At 45.1% G+C, this 22,545-nt stretch overlaps 1 long non-coding RNA gene across 1 annotated transcript; it reads left to right on the top strand.

Moving 5' to 3' along the window:
- The first annotated feature begins 210 nt into the window (after positions 1 to 210).
- On the top strand, positions 211 to 5,935 carry LOC125937505 (uncharacterized). Its single transcript, XR_007462405.1, has 3 exons — positions 211 to 303; positions 2,674 to 2,851; positions 3,513 to 5,935. It is a non-coding gene; the product is annotated as an uncharacterized LOC125937505 (long non-coding RNA).
- The last annotated feature ends 16,610 nt before the right edge of the window (positions 5,936 to 22,545 follow it).

Here is a 22,545-nt window from a genome sequence, read left to right as displayed (position 1 = left end):
GCCTTAAGCTTCAGCCCAAGGACCCTGCGCCAGGAGACGGGCTGCCCGGATATCGCCTAATTTATAACATGCCCTCTTCAGTATATCAGGGAAGAAGAAGCCGGGTCTCATGACAAGAAAGGCAAAAACAAAAAAACAAAAAAACAAGCTCTTGGAGAGTGCAGAAAGCCGCCGGAGGGGGATCTGTAGAAACCACGAAGTTCCCTGCCCCTTACCCACATTTAGATTCGGGCAGTGCCAAGACGCCTTAAAAATGCGCAAGCGCCCCACGAAACCAGGATGGAGGCTACGGGACTCGCCCGGGTTGAGTGGGCAGGCCCTGGGCGGGGTTGAGTGGGGCGAGCCCTGGGCGGGGTTGGGCGGGCCCTGGGCGGGGTTTGGGCGGGAGGGGCGGGGAGAGCTAGTGTTGAGGGGCTGCCACTTGGTTCTTGGTTTGAAGGCTTCTCTTCCTTTACCAAACTTTGCTCAGTCTTATTTCTTTCCTTCCTTCCTTTGGTCACCTGGTGAAGCGCCCAGCTCTCACTCAGTCGGAGTATGAACCCGTCCGCCGGGCTTCTCCGGCAGCCTGGGAGTGGGGGAGCAAATAAGAAAATGTGGAATCTTTTGCTGAAAGCTTTTTAGTACAGAGGGCTGGCTGTTAGGGGTTTCGCCCCAATAATATAAAGATAACCTCTTGTGCTTTGTGCAGAAGAAATACCTAGTGACCTAAACTTCAAGCACCAGGATGTATATTTTGCAAAGTTTCTCAGAACTAGTTTTTATTCTTACTTGAGTTTTATGGGAATTGGTTGGTTATTCATCCTTTTTCAGGCCTCTGCCCTTTGAGATGAATGAGGTGGGGAGTAGAGGGAAAGTAGACTAAAAATACTTGAAAATACTTGAAAAATCCTTGAGGGGCGTCTGGTGGCTCAGTCAGTTAAGCCTCCAAGTCTTGATTTCAGCTCATGTCATGATCTCATGGTTCCGGGATGGAGCCGCTGAGTGCTGACAGCACAGAGGCTGCTTGGGATTCTTTCTCCCTCCCTCTCTATCTCTCTGCCCGCCCCCCCCCCACTTGTAGTCTCTCTTTCTCTCTCTCCTCTCTCTCTCTCTCTCAAAAAAAAAAAATAAATTTTAAAAAAGAAAAGAAAACTTTGGACCTTGAACTTGGAAGATCTAGGACTACCATTTTAAGTTCCAGTAGTATTCACTTTAGTTCAATATATTTTTAAATTAAAAATGGAAATACCATATGATTGAATAATTCCACTAGTATTTACCCAGAGAAAATGAAAACACTAATTTGAAAAGATACGTATGCAGCCCCGTTTAATGCAGCATTATTTACAATAGGCAAAATATGGAAGCAACCTATGTGTCCATCAATAGACAAATTAATAAGGAATGTGTGTGTGTAGATAGATAGATAGATTATAATGGAATATTACACAACCGTAAAAAAAGATCTTGCCATTTGTGACAATATTGATGGATCTAGAAGGTATTATGCTTAGTGAAATAAGTCAGACTGGAAAAGACAAATACTATATGATTTCACTCATAAGTAGAATGTAAAAAAATTCGAATAAGCAAATAAAAAGCAGAATCAGACCTATAAATAAATACCCGGAGGGGAGAGGGGTGGGAGGTTGGGCTAAATGGGTGAAGGGGAGTGGGAGATACAGGCCTCCAGTTACAGAATGAATAAGTCACAGGAATAAAAGGCATAGCAGAAGGAATAGAGCAATGATATTGTAATAGTGATCTTTTGGAACAGAGAGTGGCTACACCTGCAGTAAACATAGCATAATATATTAACTTGTCCAAACACTCTGTTGTACACCTGAAATTAATGTAATATTGTGTCAACTATACTCAAAAAAATAATATGTCTTTTAAGCCTCTGCTATGTGCAAGGTACTGTATGAAAGGAGTATACTAGTTTCCTACCTCCGGGGATAGAGCAAGGCTTTTCTTAGCTTTGTCGTCTAACTGCAGGTTTTCACAAGCATATTATAATGCATTTATGAAAGCATGTAGAAAACTGATAGATGATACTAACCTTTATATAGCATTTTGCACAAATAAACTCATTTAATCTTTACAACAATCCTATGAGACAAGTGTTATTATCATCCTCATCTTATAATACAGGAAAAGGCCCAGAAAAGTTAAGTGGCTTGCCCAGGTCAGCTACTAGTTAGTAGCAGACCTAGTCATCTGGCTCAAAACCCGTACTCTGAAGCACTACGTGATAGAGAATAGACATAAATCCATTCTGAAGAGGATGAAGGCTGAGTGCTCCAGATCTCGGGTATATACCAGCATCCCGACTTTGCCAGGTATAAGCCCGAGAACCCCAAGTGTTCAGCACTGCCAGTGCTCTTAAGAGCAAAGGTTTCAGGCACATTCATATGATCAGCTCACCCAAAGTCGCTGCTTTTACAAAGCAACAGTGTGGTATCGTGGAAAGAACATGCAATTTGGGTTTGAGTTGCAGTTGCGATTTCTTCAAGGCTGAGGGGTTTGCAACTACTCATTTCCATTTTCTGAGCTTCCCTTGCCTCTTCTGTAAGGTAGGAATCATCATCATCATCATCATCATCACCATATTTTCCCCTCACTAGTGTTCTGAGAATCAACAGTTCAGTAAGTTATAAATTTTTTTTAACGTTTATTCATTTTTTTTTATAGAGACAGAGCGTGAGTGGGGGAAGGGCAGAGAGAGAGGGAGACAGAATCCGAAGCAGGCTCCAGGCTCTGAACTGACAGCACAGAGCCCGACGCGGGGCTCGAACTCACGGACCGTGAGATCATGACCTGAGCCGAAGTCGGACGCCCAACCGACTGAGCCACCCAGGCGCCCCAACAGGTCAGTAAGTTACAAAGCTTACACAAATGTTAACTTGCTGATCTTACCTTTCACTCATTTTATTTTTCCACAGTTCTTGATGATATGTAGAAGTCTTTTCTTGATTAATGTAATTAATCAATTAATTTTTTAAATGCTGGAATGACTCATAGTAAGAAAGGGGCATAAGCTTGTTAAAAAAATACCAGGTGGAAGGAAAGGTGTTTCACAGAGTATGGATTGAAAAGAGAAAATTAAATGATTTAGGACAGCTCTTTGTTTCCGTTCTACTGTCTTCTGGACATATATTCAAGAAATAAGTAGAAAACATTCCCCGACTCCTAGTAGCACTCAGGTGTACCAGCTTCTTGAAGTATAAAGGTGCCTGTCAACACTGGTTATTTTCTTAAAGTTCCTGCCATCTGATTTTAGATCCTGCAAGACATAAATTAAGAATCCTGAAAATGTTACAACAGCCGGGCTGTTCAGTGGGAGGTAAAATGTCAGTAGCAGAGTGTGGGTTGGGATGTCACATGGAGTGGCTGATCATAGGAAGATTTTGTCTCATTTCTCAAATAAAACACAGCACTCTGACAGCACTAAAGCCAGCTATTCTCATTCTTATTTGCATATCCCACCCAACACCAAAGCATGATCTTTCTTTATATCGTGATCCCTTCAGGTTGTTCGCTGGATCCTATTCTGAGGGGAAGTGACCACAATTCACCGTGCACACGGACGTGTCAATCATCAGGCGATCTAGGAGAGCGTGCAAGCGGGCAAGTTCAAACGCCAGTCTGGCTCTGGGGGAATCAGACCACTGCCGCTTCTCCATTTGTGAGGACGGTGCACTAATGGCCTCTGGCAGGCTGCTCTGTGAAAGCACTGGACAGTGGATGGAAGACCAGTATAAATTTTAAATTGGTTTGTGCTGGATATAAATAGAAACTGCCTCCGTGTGAAATAGTTCTTAATTTTTTTAAATTCTCCGCTTTTCCAAGAAGTGACTTTTTAAAAATGGACGCTTGGTGGGTCGGGCCAAGTTGTAAAGCATGCAGGCCCTGTAGTAGTTGAGGGAGGTCATTGTGGGCTCCTCTCTCCGATTCCTTCAATCTTTCCCTGTCTTCAGAAGGGTTCATATATCACCTGGCCTCGGTGTCACCAGTGGGGAACAGATGTCTGAGTAATGAGCGTTTGTTCTGGGCTGATTTACCCTGGGGAAGGCGTCTCGGGCATGCAGGCCTCCAGGAAGCCCCGCTTTCCCCACTTTTATGGTTCTTCTGCTGCCAAAACTACCAACTGAGTAACTTTCTAAGCTGGGGAGGCATGTCTGTGCCTGTGCATTTCGCCCATTCTAATGTAGTTTCCCCGGTGGGAAATGGACTATAATAGTGTCATGTGTTTTTTATTGTGGCTTCTGTCTATCCTCTCTTTGGCAAAAAGGAAGGCAGAGGAAAAACATTTTCCCAGTGTTCAAAACAGCTAGTGATGTCCCCAAGAAAAGCATCCCCAGTAAAACACTGGAAAACAAAAGAGAGACCTACACACATTTTATGATTTTCAGAACGATGACACCTGCCATGCAATTATTTGGTAATTTTCATGTGGCAGAATAGGCATCTCAGCTGCCATCTCGTAGTCTTTTTGTCAAACAAAGCCCTATGGGGTGTGTGAGTTTAAGTTTGTCTTTGAAACCTGAAATCTAGATTATATCGATATTATCGGAAAACAATGAAACCTGTGTTAAAGCATTGTAATTTCACAGGAGGAAGTAAGGGTCTGAATGGCACATTTCTCACCCGTAGGAGGGGAAAAGGCAGTTGGGGTTGCAGTTGCTGGGACAGCTTTATTGCAATAGAGGATGAACATATTGACATCAACTCCCTGCTCTGACCTTCTCGTTGTTGAATGTCGATATGGTGTGTGAAGCCGCCTCACTTTCGTCTGCCTGCTTCTCGTTATGTGCAAGTCAAAAGCACATCCGCAGAGATTATGGATTTAACTCAATTTTGACACATCACATTTCATCTCTCTCGTTAAGAAAGGCTGAGGTATGACTCATAATTTATTTTAAATCATTTTAAATATACTTAATTATGCATAGAAAAAAAAGTGGAAATCCAAAATAAGATTCATGCAACTTTACATTAACATCATCTATTCAAATTTAGCATATATAACATAATGTTGTCTTGTACAGAGAATGAAAGAAGTGGCCTTCTCCAGTGGGGGTCAGAGGGTGATTCCTAACTCCTGGAGATTCTCACTCTGTGCCCTGAATGCCTGCAGCGTTGCAATATTTTACGAGCCTTAGTAACCTTTTTGTAAGTCCATATACACACAGACAAATAATACAAAGTCCCCAAAAGGCATAAAAATTAGAATTTTCATATGTTTCTGTGTACTTATACCCCAAACTACCAATTAATTTAGAATATTCTTTTTTTCCTTAAACTTAATGTTTTTATTTACTTTTGAGAGAGAGAGACACACAGAGTGCAGGTGAGGAAGGGGCAGAGAGAGAGAGGGAGACACAGAATCAGAGGCAGGCTCCAGGCTCTGAGCTGTCAGCACAAAGCCTGATGCAAGGCTCGAACTCACCAACCTTGAGATCGTGATCTGAGCCAGAGTCAGATGCTTAACCGACTGAGCCACCCAGGCACCCCTATAATATTCTTTTATCATCCCTTGCATAGATGTGAGGAGCCTACTGAGTGACAGTCTCCAAGTATTAAGCCACAGGAAAGGTCACCTGAGGGTCCTTCTGCCCCTTAGGGTTAATTATAGTGGTTCTTCACGGGGCTGTTGGAGAAATGAATGAATGAACAAACGAACGAACAAAAGAACAAACATCACCTCCACGCATTGCTGTGAGAAATGAGTGACCATCCTGGGTAGTTATTTACATGAGCATTCTGATGGCCATGGAAACTGATGATCAAGTGAAAAGAGAAATGAAAAACCTGGGTTTCAAGAAGGTAAATGTTGATGGACCATTTTCTTTTCAGGTAGTAGAACTTTCTGTCTTTAGAAAAACCTACGTAACTTTAACCAGTATCAAAACATGGGTGCTCCGTAGCCAATAAAAGTTAACATGTCCAGGTGTCAGCTCTGCACTGGACTTATGTATCCTAGTTCCTCAACCTTTCTCGGCCACAGAATACAAATTTCAACTTAACAGGGTGACTGCAACAATTAAATAAGATGGTGTGAAAAAAATTAAGAGAAAATATGTAAATATATAGACGTCTCTATGGAAAATATTATTGAGCAAAAATTATAAAACTGAACCTAGTCACTGATATGAACCAAAAATTAATTTAGCATGATATATAAAGCATTAGAATTTTAAGTCCATTGGATTTTGTGCTTGTAGAAAGTTAGCTGGTTTCAATTAAAATTGTAACCTAAAAATCTTTCCATTTCCTCAAACGCCACCCAATCTCCCTGTAGCATTTCCCTCTTCCTTTCTCCTTTCCCCAAGAGTGGTAAATATTAGGTAAGGCTGTGGGACAACAGATCAGAACTGTCAGGTAGAACCCAGTATGAAAACAGCCCCCAAAGATGTGGAATCTATCTTGAAATCTTGAAGGCCAAAGAGAGGAGTATCCCACTAAAATAATAGCCAACCTTTTAACATCAGCATGAAAATAAAAAATCACATCATTTTCAAATGCCAAATCCATAATTTTACTTGCCTCTCCTTCCGCCTTAGATTCTTAAATGGTAGAGATGTGACATCTCTCTAGTTTCTGCTACACAGAAACACAGAGTCACAGGTCTAACTTCAGATCACCTTCTAGAAGAGGGTGACAGGTACTTGGCTAGAACATTTGGCCAGAACATAAGACCAGCCTAGGGCTGAATCCCAGTTCTTTCCACTGACAAGTTTAGTTACCTCGGGAAAGTGACTTCCCCACTCATGTCTCAGAGATGAAATGAAGGATATATATCATAGGATTATCGTGTTATCCAGTAGCAAGGTTCCAGCCTGTGTTCACTAGTACATGGGCACAGGATGCCAGGTGATTCTAGATGGCCGACTTGGGGTGGAGGCACAGAGAGGTTAGCCTGGAGGTCTTCTTCCAAGAAATGGTCAGGCTCTGACTATCACTATTACAGTCTGGGAAGCAAGGCCATGGGGGTGGCGGGGGGCGGGGAGGGGAGGAGGAAGTTATACATCTGGGAAAAGTGTCTAATGGAAGGCAGTTCCCCCCTTGAAAAAAGGGGAGAGAGTATGACATTCCCAAAATCACAGCTAAGAAACTCGGGAAGCCCAAGTCAAGCACCACTTGCCCTGGGCCTATAACCCCCAGCCACAACCCTGCCCTCCACTGACTCTGACCTAGAAGAAGAATTTGCCAAAGCACCGATCCAAACAACCCAAAGATTTCCAGCTAGAGACTTAGGTGGAAGCCTGGCTTTCTAACAGTGAGGAGAGCTGGAGAAGACGTGGTTCTTAGCACATGATTGCGTGCTATCATCACATCCCATTCAACTCCCAAGCTCAAGGGTACCCTGTCCTCTTTCCTGGCACCTATTCTTCTATCCTAACAGTCCATGGATCCAGAGTGGAGAACAACTGCATCTCTATTCATGTAAATCATGGTAAAGGTAAAATTCAAATCAAGGTGTTTGTGTTTTCTCCCCCGAGCAGAAGTGAGCGCCCTGCGAACACACAACCGTAGCCTTGTTTCGGCACAGATGTCAGGAACGCAGAGCCTGTAAATCTGCCCAGGCAGTTCTGTTCTTGAGTCATTAAGAACAACTGAGTGGGTGGAACGAGAACATGAAATTACTGTGTGCACTCATGTTTTGTTTATGGAGCAATCATTTCTAGACGTGTTTTCTTTTTTTATGAAGAATCTTTTCTATGTTTGCCTTCTAACACCCCACCTTCCTTCCTGTCCCCAGCTCTCCCACACCCACTAAAAAGAAACATTGAGAGCATTACAAAAATCTCCACAATTTTAAGAATAGATTACATTAAGTGTCTCTCTAAACCAATTCCTTTTCCTTAATCAAAATAAATGACTAATATGAATCACACAGGTAACTAATGAATTTGAACACAGCAGATAGGTTAAAAAGCTCGTAACAACTGCTACCAAATCATGAGAAGCACCTTTCTTGCTCCATCGTGTGTCACGAGGACCCTGTTAACCCAGTGAATTGAAATTTCTGTGATGCTAAGACTCACCAGGGTTTAATTAGTGGTTTGTGTACCTGCCACAGGATTTTTCACTTAACTTCACTGTCACTTACTTTGTCTATAAAATGGGGACAGTATCTACTCTGTGAGGACTGAGTGCCTAGAATATAGTAAGCACTCGTGAAACTGTAGCTGCTATTACCATTGCTGATAGTTTGCAGCAGCAACGGGACAGACAGGATGGCTTTTGCCAGATCCTGTTAACCCTTTTCTCTGATACACCCATCCCCCAGCCTTGGCTGGGGCAGAGATCCAACCAAACGGGGGCTCCCGGACTTACCGTGGTGATCACCCCAGTTAGTGCCCAGTCTTCCCGGACCCCCCGCAGTTTCTGTTCATCTCTAGACTGACCTGCCCGGCTGCTACCCCCCTTCCTCCCACCATAGGAGGGGCGTGTGTGTGTTTGTTGAGCTCTGGTGCTGTGTTTACCATCTGGGTGGATCTCACTTCATCATTTTTCCTTTTGTTGTTTTTGGCTTCTTGGCGTTGTCCTGCCTGGCACACACCCCCGGCCATGTTCTCATCACAGCAATATCCCCTTGTTTTCGGGAGCCAGCCTGCTGCTAGAGGCAGAGTGGTGACATCAGGTGTTTTAAACGAGAGAGCGATTGCATTAAATCTCCTCTCGGGAAAACGAGTTTGGTTTTTAAAAAATATTCCATGGAATGGATCTAATAACTTAGTTCTGTAATAATTTCTCCTCTGCCTCTAAGTGCAAGGATTCTTTCAGAAACAATGGAGTATTACTGCTTTTCAATAGGCTGATGAGACTTCATTTGCAGAGGGTTTTCATCCACAGGAGGGCCTTTCAGACTCTACCCACGACACAAACAGGTACAGGGAAGCCTCCCCGGCCCAGAAATGGACAAGGCAGGTAGCAATCCCAGGGCCAGCCTTGGAGAAGGTCTAGGAGGCCCCTGGAGTGCCACGGGTCCCCACATCATTCCCTCCCTAGGAGGGCCTGATGAGGCTTCACACAGGTACCTGCCTTTGGATCTGAAAACCTGTCCAGCCAATAACATTTAGTGTCCAGGACAAGGTTTTGCAGCAGGGATACTAACCAGGCCAGGGGCCCGACTTCCTGCAAGCTCTGGGAGGGCTGGGGGCTGATCACATTCAAGAACTGAGAGCGGTGGCCACAGGCTTTTCCAAGAGAGCTGTAATGCTGCCAGTCAAATAGCGCTTAATTTCCGGTGGGTTGTAAAAGTGCCATTTATCCTGCAAGCGTCGGGGCGAGTGGCACGTTAGGATTCTAAGTTAAATGATGCAAGAATAAGTACTCTCCGTAAGGATTCTATGCTTCAGAATTAAAAACGAGGCAAAAAAGACCAAACCTACTTTTACACCAACGGCAAATATTGTAGCGAAGAAATCACTTTCCATTAAATTCCCCTGATAGAGCCATGTGTAACCTGAGTGGATGGCCACCACCGGAGGCCCACAGCCATCTAGCAGCACCTCATAGGCACAAAGGCAGTTTTGTCCTTATGGCCTCAGGCCACGTTTTTGCCACATTGACACTGTCCGGCCAATAACAGGATGTCACGGGAATGGGTGGAGTCAGGCCAATTAGGATCTGAGGTGGTCCCTGAGGCAGCTGGCAAGGGGACAGCAGCAATGGCCTTGACACAGGCAGTTGGCTGAGGATGCTGGTCTGTTGCCATCAGACGTTTATACCCCTCTCCTGGGCTTGCAGACCTATGATTTAGAAAATTATGGAGAACTTTTCGTTTCTAAGGAGGACCACATAAGAAACAACTTCATGGAGCCTTGTAGCTGGAGCACTGAGTCAGTAGGGTCACTGTGTGCGGTGGGGGTCTTGGGAAGATGAGATTTAGGGGGGAAAAACTACTAAGTGTTTCAGTGACTTGTTAATTAAATTACATATAGGCTACAAAAAATGCTGTTGAATAACTACTACTCCAAAATGCACAGTTAGCTTTGATAATAAAGGTAGATTAGCAGTACAATAGAACATTCTGTGGTGAGGGTAATATTGTAGGTCTGTGCCAGCCACGTGTGGCTGTCGATCACTTGAAATGTGGCTGGCAGAGCTGATGAATTTAATTTGTAACTTTACATTATTTTAATATTTCTTTGGATAACATCCAGCTGATGGCTGCGATATTGGACAGCTCAGATTTAAGGGGATCAAAGTGAGAAAGAGCGGCGCCTGCGTGGCTCAGTTGGCTAAGCGTCTGACTTCGGCTCAGGTCATGATCTCCAGGTTCGTGGGTTCGAGCCCCGCGTCGGGTTCTGTGCTGACAGCTCACAGCCCGGAGCCTGCTTCGGATTCTGCGCCTCCCTCTCTTTCTGCCCCTCCCCGATTCACACTCTGTATCTCTCTGTCTCTCAAAAATAAATAAACATTAAAAAAAAAAAGTGGGAAAGAGAAAGGAGACACTTAGAACAACCTTCCTGTTTGTTCAAATCCCAAAAGTAGGAAATCCCACTCATTTGCTAATGAATTCAGGCCACAGGAGTAAAAAAAATAGTAATAATTTCAATTCAGACCCAAAGTGCTTTAATGCCCATCTAAATGTTGAACCATAATAGCTTCTCTTTTTCACAATTTCTATGGGAAAAAAATACCATTTTATGCTTCTGGAAAGTGGAAGTGTCATTCTCAGCATGTGTCCTCCATTAGCATCTCCACCTTTGAGCCACGTAGAGCTTTGCCTCTGTAGGCTTCTCCCGTCAGATTATGATTGTTACAGCCAGAAGTATAAACAAGTTCTTCTATTGCCGCCCGGATGTAGACAACCACTCCATCCAGGAATTCAGCGCGTTTCAACACTTCCGCTTGTGAAGTGGCACCTTGTTCCTCGGAGAAATGTTTCACGTGCTGATTGGTCAGCAACCAGCTGGTGCCAGCGGATTCGAGCGCCACTCTTGGGCCTAGGCGAATCCCCTGAAAAGTGGTCTCGGCCCACAGACAACAGGTACAAGGGAAGGGGCAGTACACAGGCCTCCCTGCTGCCCACCCAGGCCTAAGACCCCAGCAGCTCCTGTGGAGCAGGCCTTGAAGCCCTGACCTCACTTCCTGCAAGGGACAAAGGTCAAGCAGAGGGGGCCTGAGTAAGGTGAACAAAGACCTCTCAAGCAGTGCGGGCTGGGAAGCAGGGGAAGAAGAGAGGGGTAAGGTTCTTCTGGTTAAAAACGAAAAACCAGGGGCACCTGGGTGGCTCAGCCGGTGAAGCATCTGACTCTTGATTTTGGCTCAGGTCGTGATCTCACGGTGTTCGAGTTTGAGCCCTGTATCGGGCTCTGCAGTGGTGGTGCAGGGCCTGTTTGGGATTCTCTCTCTCTCTGCTCTTCCCCCACTCACGCTCGCTCTCTCTCTCTCTCTCTCTCTCCTTCTCTCAAAATAAAACAAAATACACAAAATAAACTAAAAGATTCAGGAAGCCAGCAGCTTGGAGTCAGGTGTCTGAGCCAAACAATACACTTTTTAAAATCCATGAAGTGTAAGCATTACACAACAACACTTCCTGATCTCAGAGCTCTGCCCTGATCTTGTGAAAAGCATCAGGGCCCCTAAGCAGTGAGGTGGCCCCTCCGCAGTGGGGAGGGGCGTGGGGTGTCCCAGGCGGCTTGTGGGTGTGAACACAGTCACGCGGGCCCAGGGGGTGCAGGCCTGGACAGGCAGCTCAGCCAGGCCTGCTTAATTGATACAGTCTCCTAATGAACGGGATAAACACCATTTGGGGCCATTTGCTGTGAAATGGACTGGGGTGTACGAGAAGCCGGCCTTGTACCGGCAGAAAACACGCACGTCGGCAGAAAATAATGTGCTGGAAAAGTTTTAAATTAAAGACGTGCCGTTCTGAGGGTGCAGAGGCGTTAATGCTTATGTAATTAATCATTTCATATTTGAAGATTGGGATTTTTTTCCCTTTTAATTAATTAGCCAGTAGACTCATTATAGTACATTTTTCATGTCAAAAAGGCAGTGGGTTCCAAGAGAAGGGAGGGAGGCCACAGGGGAGAAGTGACGGCAGCTGTAGTGATACAGTGTGCTGTGAAAAGTACAGGGAACCTCTGTCATCTCTGCCTAAAAATTCCCTTTGAAGGGCTCAGGAAGGCAGAACTGGTCAAAATGCACGGGATTTATCCACGTCCCATGAATGCAAGACTCCGCTGGTGCTCACCGTTTCAGAACCTGCCTTTAGCTACCGAGAGTTGTTGCCTACTTGGCCAATGGATTTGTCTTTTACCAGAAAGAGGGTACAGCATGAGGCTAAAGATCGGGCTCTGAAGCCAACCACCCCAAGTTCCAGTCCTGAGGGACAGAACACCACCCTTGACTCCTTCACAAAGCCATTGTGTGTGTGTGTGTGTGTGTGTGTGTGTGTGTGTGTGTGTTAAAATATACAGAACATAAAACTTAGGGGCGCCTGGGTAGCTCAGTCAGTTGAGCATCTGACTTGATTTCGGCTCAGGTCATGATCTCTTGGTTCGTGAGATCGAGCCCCGCCTCAGACTCTGCGCTGCCAATAGGGAGCCTGCTTGGGATTCTGTCTCTCCCTCTCTCTCTGCCCCTCCCCCCCCCCCCCCCCCGTCACTCTCTCTCTCTTTTTCTCTCTCTTCCTCAAAATAAATAAACTTTTAAAAAATTAAAATTTAAATTAAAAAAACAAAAAATGTACTGTTTTAACTATTTTTAAGTGCACAGTTCTGTGGCATTAAGTACTTACATTGTTGTGCAAACATCACTACCATCCATCTCCAGGACTTTTTCATCTTTCCCAACTGAAATTCTGTAGTCCTTAAACACTAACTCCCTATTCCCCCAAGCCCCCAGCCCAGTCCTTGGACCCACCATTCTACTTTCTGTTTCTGAATTTGACTTCTCCAGGAACCTCATGTAAGAAGAATTACACAATATTTGTCCTTTGTGACTGGCTTAATTCACTTAGCATTATGCCTTCAAGGCACATCCATGTGTAACATGTCTCAAAACGTCCTTCCTTTTTAAGGCTGCATAATATTCCATCACATGTACGTACCACAGTTTATCCAATCATCTTTCAATGGACACGTAGGTTGCTTCCATCTCTTGATTACTGTGAATAATGCTGCTGTGAACACGAGTGCACAAACATCTGTTTGAGTTCCTGCTTTCACTTCTGTGGGGTGTGTACCCAAAAGTGGAATTGTTGGATCACATGTAATTCTGTAAAATATTTTGACGAATCATCATACCCCTTTCCACAGTGACTGCACTGTTTTACATTCCCACTCGCAACGTATAGGGTTTCAATTTCTCCACATCCTCGCCAGCACTTGTCATTTTCTGGGGGGGGTTTATTTTTTTTTTAATGTTTTTATTTATTTTTGAAGGAGAGAGAGAGACAGAGCATGAGCAAGGGAGGAGCAGAGAGAGAGGGAGACACAGAATCCGAAGTAGGCTCCAGGCTGTCAGCACAGAGCCCGATGCGGGGCTCGAACTCACAAACTGTGAGATCATGACCTGAGCTGAAGTCGGATGCTTAACCAGCTGAGCCACCCAGGTGCCCCTTTCTGGGTTTTTTTAAATAGCCAACCTAATCAGAATGAAGTGGTATCCCATGGTTTTGACTCGCACTCCTCTAATGACTAGTGATGTTGAGCATCTTTCCTTTTCTCTTTTTTTTTAACTTTAAAATAATGTTTATTATTTTGAGAGAGAGAGAGAGAGAGAGAGAGAGAGAGAACACGGGTGTGAGAGCAGGGGAGGGGCAGAGAGTGAGCGGAAGAGCGAGGATCCCAACTAGGTTCAACACTGTCAGTGCAGACCCCAACACAGGGTTCGATCTCACGAGCTGCAAGATCATGACCTGAGCCAAAATCAAGAGTCAGATGCTTAACTGACTGAGCCACCCAGGCACCCCCTGAGCATCTTTTCATACTTCATAGAGTTTTTTGACAGCAGATACAAAGGAGAGAGCATGGTAGAAACTCCTTGGGCTCTGGACACACGAACTATTGAGAATATGAGAACACAAGCTTCTGTTTCTACCAAGATGATGATGATAGATAGATAGCTATTAATATGGAGAGATATTACATTTAGTGTATGCATAGAAACAAAAGTCTAGCCTGCTTTGTGCCCAGTCATTAATGCACAGGGTTTAACTCTGGGACAGCAAGAGGATCTTTTCTATTCCTATTTTATTTTATATGTTTCATCAAAAGGGAAGATAAGGGGGTAGAGTTAAAAGTGTTTTACTTTCGGGGCGCCTGGGTGGCGCAGTCGGTTAAGCGTCCGACTTCAGCCGGGTCACGATCTCGCGGTCCGTGAGTTCGAGCCCCGCGTCAGGCTCTGGGCTGATGGCTCGGAGCCTGGAGCCTGTTTCCGATTCTGTGTCTCCCTCTCTCTCTGCCCCTCCCCCGTTCATGCTCTGTCTCTCTCTGTCCCAAAAATAAATAAAAAACGTTGAAAAAAAAATTTTTTAAAAAATTTAAAAAAGTGTTTTACTTTCATTTTTTAATGTTTTTTTCTGTATTTTTCAATATTTCTACAATGTGTTGCTTTTATAAAATTATTTTTAACTTCATAGGCTAATAGATTCAAGGAATACAGACCAAGAGATGCAAACCATAAATATTTACAGGAAAACCTTTCTACTGCTCTTTTGCATCCTATCTGGCAAGGGCACAGTAGAAGTAGCTCTTGACTATGTTTCTGCCTCTCTGTTCAGCAATGGCCAGCACCTGCCCTGGGGTTTGCTAGAAAGCTGAAGGGAAGTCCACAGGAGTGGATCTACACCTGCTTTCAAGATATTTGCAGTCTGTTAATGCTTACACAAGACACGGCAAGGGTACCACAGAGGGCTTTACAAAAGTGCAAAATTGTGCCTGTGGATGTGATCTAGATGCTTTTGAGACAAGATTGCCCAGAACCTGCAAATTTGGGAACCTCACGGGGAGGAGAGACAGCAGTGGTGGGTGGATAGTGAGCCAATCTTGAAGGAAAAGGACAATTCAATGGGTATCATGGGGGAGGAAGGCAGGCAGCACTCTAGGTCCTGGGGACAGCAGCGTTCCAGGCCCTGAGGCAAACTGAACCAGGGCTGTGTGGTGGGACAAGGACTCTGAAGAATGAGCAGAAGTTCAGAGAGACTCAAATATGGTAATGTTTGGACTTCAAAAATAATACATGTTCATTACAGATTTTGTGATTAGATATAGAGATATAAATGTATAGATAATATAGATAAATATAAGTAGAAAGTATAGCTAAAATAGTATAGATACTTATATATGGACACTTTACCAAAATAAAATGGAATCCTGTTCCACAACTTTCTATTTTCTCAACGATGCTCCTATGTCGTTATGGCCTCTCTTTACATACACACACATGCATGTGTGCATGCACGCACATACTCACCCTTCCCAATACACCTCATTTGCATGAATGTGACATAATTTATTTTAATAGGCCCCTATTGATGAGCAACTCTGGGTTGATGAGGGTATGCATCTTAATTTTGTTAGGTATTGTTGACTTACCTTACCGAAAGGCTGCAGCCATTTCTCCAGCCCCTCTACCCCAGGGTGTGTGGGAAGGGTGCAGGCTGGGGTGTGGGGCCTCAGCCCTGCTCCCGCCTCATGGCTACGCCACCTGCTTAGCGTCACTAAGCCTCAGTCCCTATCAGGAATGAGAATGACAGAACCAGCAGCAAAGGTTGCTGTGGGTGCTACATCAGGGAATCCCTCCCAAAGTGCCCAGCATGACCTAAGCACCCATAAAGTCAGCTGCCCTTACTATCTTTCAAATTTTAGCTAATCTGATAGGCAAAAATGTTCTTTTCTTGTTTAAATTTGTATTTCTTAAACCACAAAGATGATTATGGCCATTTCTCCTCACAGATTTGCTGGCTTCTCAATGATGTATTCATTCGGCCAGCGGATTGGGAAAGTCACACACCAGTCTAGTCCCAGCACTCTGCTGGGAGCGCTGTGGGCCACCTGTGGCAGGCAGTGTCTTCTCCCCGGGGCTGCTGCGGGAAGATCCAGAATTTGCCACAGCTCTGGGGGGCCTTGCTTAGCATTCAGACCTCTCTTGCTTCATCCTCAGGACTGGCCCATGGCTGGGCTTAGAGGACCAGGACACTGGAGGTAGTTGAGGATAAGGAGGGCTCAGTTTTCCAAGGGGTCGGGAACCTGATGGTAGGTCCCAGAAGGCCTGCACACCCAGATCTACCCTCAATGGGGCCATCCCCCAATTCAGCTACTGGTGGGGTGGTCAGGTTTAACAAACAGTAATATGAAACACACTGTTAAATTTGAAGTTCAGATAAATAACAAATAATTTTTCAGTATAAGTACATCCCAAATATTGCATGGGACGTACTTACATCAAAAAAATATATTAAAAATTGTATCGAAAAAAACTATTCATTGTTGGGGTGCCTGGGTGGCTCAGTCGGTTGGGTGTCCAACTTTGGCTCAGGTCATGATCTCACGGGTTTGTGAGTTCAAGCCCCGCACTGATTCACTGCTGTCAGTGCAGAGCCAGCTTCAGATATTCTGTCCGCCTCTCTCTGCCCCTCCCCCACTTGCGCTCTCTCTCTCTCTCTCTCTCAAAAATAAATAAAACATTAAAAAAAAGAAAGTCATGGGGCGCCTGGATGGTTCAGTGGGTTAAGTGTCTGACTTCGGTTCAGGTCATGATCTCGCAGTTCATGAGTTCAAGCCCCTCATTAGGCTCTGTGCTGACATCTCAGAGCCTAGAGACTGCTTGAGATTCTGTGTCTCCCTCTCTCTCTGCCCCTCCCCCACTCTCTCTCTCTCTCTCTCTCTCTCTCTCAAATGAGTGAACATTAAACAAAGAAAAGTTCTTAAAAAAAACTATTCATTATCTGAAATTCAAATTTAGCTGGGTGTTTTTATTTTATCTGGTGACAGTTAACCTGCTGCATTAGTTTCCTATTAGTGCTATAGCAAATTACTATATATTTAGTGGCTTAAAGCAATACAAATTTACTCATAATTCTGGGGGCCAGAAGTCCAAAATCAGTTCCACTGGACTAACATCATGCTGTTGGCAGGGATGGTTCCTTTTCCAGATTCTCGAGGATGCCTTCATTCTTTGGCTCACAGCCCCTTCCTCTGTCTTAAAAGGTAGCAGTGTAACAGCTTTAAATCTTTCTCTCTCTGCATCTGACATTTCTACTTCCCTCTTACAAGGACTCTTGTGATTACGTTGGGCCCACTTGGATAATCCAAGTTAATCTCCCCTTCTCTAATTGTGTGATTTAATTATGTATGAGGTCTCTTTTACCATGTAAAGTAATATATTCACAGGTTCTGGGGATCTGGATTTGGACATCTTTGGGGTGTCTTTATTCAACCTATTATATCTGCCCGGAAACCAACAAGCATTACATTGTTTCTATTGCATTCTAAATTCCTAACTCCAACTCTCCACCCCAATGTCTATAATAGCACTTGGCATACTATACTGTACCTATTTCATAAATGTCTGTCTCTGTCTTCCTACTCCCCTGCTTTGAGGATAGACACAAGACCTATTCCTCTGGTCTGCCCTGTGCTTGATACGATGAAGATCGACATGTGTGCTTGAGCAAATGATGATTGAATGTGTACATACTGAGCTGTAAATTAAGGTGTGCCTCTACAATATACTTATGTTACCAAAATAAACACGAAAACATGCTGGGTGCGAATGTGACTCCATGCGCAGAGAGATGGGCTCTGGACCAGAGAGCTGAGCAGCAGAAGGAAGAGAGATGAGGCGCAGGGAGCCTTGGGTAGGAGAGAAAAAAATGAGGCAGAAAGGCGGGAGTGCCCTAAGCCATGGCCCTTCCCTGGTCCTGGGTGCAGACAGTGTAAATCTAGGAGGTGGTTATGAATGCAGTAGGGCTCCCCAAGCACACCATGAGGCAAACATTTGAGTGCAAGCACATTATTTGAGAGATGGCCTTAGGAAGTACAGAGAGACTAATGAGATTGGACCAAGGGTGTGTGTTGATGTGCTCTGGGGGCACCCAGGGCTCCACCTCCTGAGGGCCCTCAGAATTACCCCACACAGGGGCGCCTGGGTGGCTCAGTCGGTTAAGTAGTCGACTTCGGCTCAGCTCATGATCTCACGGTTCGTGGGTTCAAGCCCCGGGTCACGCTCTGAGCTGACAGCTCAAAGCCTGGAGCCTGCTTTGGATTCTGTGTCTCCCTCTCTCTCTCTGCCTCTTCCCCACTCGTGCTCTCTCTCTCTTTCAAAAATAATACACATTAAAAAAAAAAAAAAGAATTACTCCACACAGATGGATCTACGGAGACATTCATCGCCCCTTGCTTGGGTTGTGAATATGAGACCTGTTTTCAGGTGAACTGAGGGGACTCCCAATGGAATATGGCAGGACCAACCAGCATCCACTCAAAGTGGTCTTACAAGGTAAGATTACATGGATATACACCTCCAATTTTATTTACTTTTATAACGTTTAAAGATTTTATGGGGTGCCTGGCTGGCTCAGTCGGTGAAGCATGTGACTCTTGATCTTAGGGTGGTGGGTTCAAGCCCCACGTTGGATACAGAGATTACCTAAAAGTTAAAATCTTAAATAAGTAAATAAATAAATAACTACATTTTAGGGGCGCCTGGGTGGCCCAGTCAGTTAAGCGTCTGACTTCGGCTCAGGTCACGATCTCACAGTTTGTGAGTTTGAGCCCCGCATCGGGTTCTGTGCTGACAGCTCAGAGCCTGGAGCCTGCTTCGGATTCTGTGTCTCCTTCTCTCTCTGCCCCTCCCCAACTTGTGCTCTGTCTCTCTATGTCTCTCAAAAAATAAATAAATGGAAAAAAAATTTTAAAAAATAACTACATTTTATAAAGTTTTATAAAAAAAAGGAGAAATATTTCCATTTTGTAAAAGATATAATTGCAGGAAATATACATTCTCCCCCTTAAGGTCCATGTTGCACCCCTTGAGAATGACTGGTTTTCAGCCCCCAAGGCAGCTGCCACCTCGATTCTCCCAGTCTGATTGATGTACAGAAAACATCCCACTGGAATTTCTGACTTTGCTCAACTAAATTCTCCTCTTTCTCCCAATCCCTGGTTGGGCCACAATCACTACGTAGTTATCACTTTCCAGCCTTGGTTCATCAGAGTCCATCTCTGATAAGTGGTTCTTCTCAAAGGAAAATATCTGAGAAATTATAAATTCATTGAGTTTCATTCTAACAGAATGAACTTTGTTTCTTTTATTTTCTTGGTATAATTAATTTTGTTTTATCTGTTTTCAAAAAATAATTTTTTTAACGTTTATTCATTTTTGAGAGACAGAGTGCAAGTCGGGGAGAGGCAGAGAGAGAAGGAGACACAGAATCCGAAGCAGGCTCCAGTCTCTGAGCTGTCAGCACAGAGCCTGAGGCAGGGCTCGAACTCACGAACTGTGAGATCATGACCTGAGCCGAAGTCAGATGTTTAACCGACTGAGCCACCCAGGCGCCCCTATCTGACTGTTTTCAGACAGTGACTATCCCACACTGGGACTGGTCTGTGTGAATATCTGCATTCATTCCTTGGTTCTTGAGTGTGAGCCATGAAGAAAAACGCCATCAAACTAGTTGTCATAAGTGACAGGACCCCTCTGAGTATGAGGAACTCAAGTGAACTGCCAGGCTCTTTGGCAGTGGAACGCCACCCCTTGGGGTCCATGACGACAAGACAGCTGCTCCCAGGTGCAAATGAAGAATAACAACCCTCCCTGAGACTCTGCAAGTTTGTAGATAAGGGTTTCATGGATCACACAATAACCATCACAACTCAAAGTCACTGAAGCCACCTCTCCTGTCTAGTTCCTTGAAGAAAGAAAGAAAAACACAGAACAGGTTCTGGTTTTGGTTTTGGTTTTTTCACTTATTCATCCCACGAATTCCTGTTGAGTATCCATGATGGGCCAAGCACTGATGAGTGCAGAGTACTCAATCAGAGAAAATGTGGAGGAAAAATGTGTGATACCTGAGATGCTATCCCAAGTCAGCTCTGAAATAAAACAAACAAGGGTGGGAAGGAAACAGAAAAGGGGAGAGGAAACAATCTCCACCCGGGAGAAACACTAGCGACACAGCCAACTGGTGACCACAGACCGATAGTGGCAGACAAAGTTTAGAAATGCATGGTACTGGGGCGCCTGGGTGGCTCAGTCAGTTAAGCATCCAACTTCAGCTCAGGTCATGATCTCACAGTTCGTGGGTTCAAGCCCCGGGTAGGGCTCTGTGCTGACGGCTCAGAGCCTACAGCCTGCTTCGGAGTCTGTCTCTGTCTCTGTCTCTCTGTCTCTCTCTCTCAAAAATAAATAAACATGAAAGAAAGAAAGAAAGAAAGAAAGAAAGAAAGGAAGGAAGGAAGGAAGGAAGGAACACATTGCATCACATACTATCCAAAACCTCAAGGAACAGTTTTTCCATAAGTAAGCACTGCTCACACACACACAACATTCCAAATGTCCTACTATCTGTCACATACAGTGGAGTGGGAGGGTTGCATTTTTGTTTACTTTGGCAAATCTAAATTTGGATCTAGGGCCTCATCACAAAGGCTGCCTCACAGACCCTGGTCCCTGTCGTGCATGTGTCCCTCAGGCAGCAGGCCCTGGCAACGGGGAGAATAGGCCAACCCACTAACGCGGGCTAAAGGCCAGACCTGGGGTCCCCTGCCAGACGCTCCCTGACTGCCCACCATTCTGCCCTTTGACTGAACAATCTGTCTCGCAAAAACAATTGCCATTCAGTGTTCAGGAGATGAGCACCAAGTGCAAAATATTTACCATCCAGAAGTTAAGCTTCGGCACAAAATTGGTTGCCTCCTCAGTGAATTAAATTCAATTAGCTGCCTCCTTATCTCAGCTGTGCGTTGTAATAGCTGGTGACACCCGCCTCTGCCCACGTCTATGTAAGGGAGTTCGGGGAGCAGGGGGCGACGCGGGCACTTGGTGGGGTGTGCCGTCGGCAGACTATTTTGCCGCAAGACGATCATCTCCTTAGCAGCAAAGCAATCGTCGGCTTTTCCTCCACATTTATTTCCGCTGAGGATTTTGCTCCCCCTGCCCTCCCCACATCCATACTCAGCACTCAGAGAGCGGCAGGAGACCACTCTGCTCTGACAACCGTCTCTGCCACTGACATTATCTCCTAATTATCTTCTCAGCTGCGATGGCTGGGTACCAGTCCTCAACTTGTGCAAAATGATTCTCATACCCCATCTGATTGGTAGGAAAGGAAAAGTCTGTCGTTCTTCGAGCTTCTTGGGGCTGTTACCGCTTTTCCAAAGGAGCCTAAATAATGTTCACAACAATCAGATGGGAGAAAACCCACACGTTACTTCAAATGACCATTACTCAGAGCACGAGAACGTGTTCGCAGCCAGATGAATGTTTCTGTACAGGGTAACTCTTATCCTCAGCAGACCTTCCAAGCGCCAGGGCCATTAAGTTAATGGCCTGAAACAGAGCCCAAAGACCCGTGTTTCTTCTTTTTTTTTTTTTTTTTTTTTTTTTTATAATTTTTTTTTTTTTTATTTTTGGGACAGAGAGAGAGAGAGCATGAACGGGGGAGGGGCAGAGAGAGAGGGAGACACAGAATCGGAAACAGGCTCCAGGCTCCGAGCCATCAGCCCAGAGCCTGACGCGGGGCTCGAACTCACGGACCGCGAGATCGTGACCTGGCTGAAGTCGGACGCTTAACCGACTGCGCCACCCAGGCGCCCCCCGTGTTTCTTCTACAACACTCGCTCTGCATGGTGGGATGTACTGGAGGCTTCAAAACAGGATTACTATTATTTTTTTTAGAACAGATGACTTTTTTCCAACAGCCTTGAGGGACGCAGCTGCATAGTCCATGGCAAGCTTTGCAAGGGAGAAGCCAGTTTGGCCTGGAAATCAGGTGGCTGTGTTTAAAGGTCAACTTTAACAGGTTTGTCCTTAGAGAAACCAAGGCTAGAAGTCCCTCCCCCTCTCCAAAATCCCTCCCCGACCTCAAGCCCCTTCTCCGGCCTCTAGTCACCTTTGGTGACTTATGCCAGTGTCTGATGACCTCAGCTTGTTTCTTTTCCCCCCACTGCCAGTGAAGAGCCAGTTGGTCAGATAAATGGAGCCTAAAACGACTGAGCTTTGGGTAACTCCTCTTAGTTTCATAAACCCAGAATCCTGGCCCGTCACGTTGGTGGTTCAAGGGGAACCAGTAAAGGGCTGCGGATGGAAACAGCACCCAAAGTGTTTGCAGGCCTGACACCTTGGGTAAGGACCACTCACAGAGTTCCACTGTGGGTCAGTCAGCCACCCTCCTAAACCATTCCTCCTCAGGGACTCTCAGGGGACAGTCTCGGGGAAGGACAAAGGCCTGAGAGTTTGGCACAAGGCACGCCACGATGTTACTTGCTTCTTGAAGATCTGGTCAACAGCTTTTAGACCTCCAGACCAGAGCAGGCGTGGGGGTTTGCTCTAACTGGGAACCGGAGCTGGAGCTCTGGTTTGACTCTGAGCCTACTGTGT

The sequence above is a fragment of the Panthera uncia genome (genome assembly GCF_023721935.1).
Source record: "Panthera uncia isolate 11264 chromosome A3 unlocalized genomic scaffold, Puncia_PCG_1.0 HiC_scaffold_12, whole genome shotgun sequence".
Classification (NCBI taxonomy): domain Eukaryota; kingdom Metazoa; phylum Chordata; class Mammalia; order Carnivora; family Felidae; genus Panthera; species Panthera uncia.
Note: the sequence above shows the minus strand (reverse complement) of the source record. Positions and strands in the feature narration are given on the sequence as shown.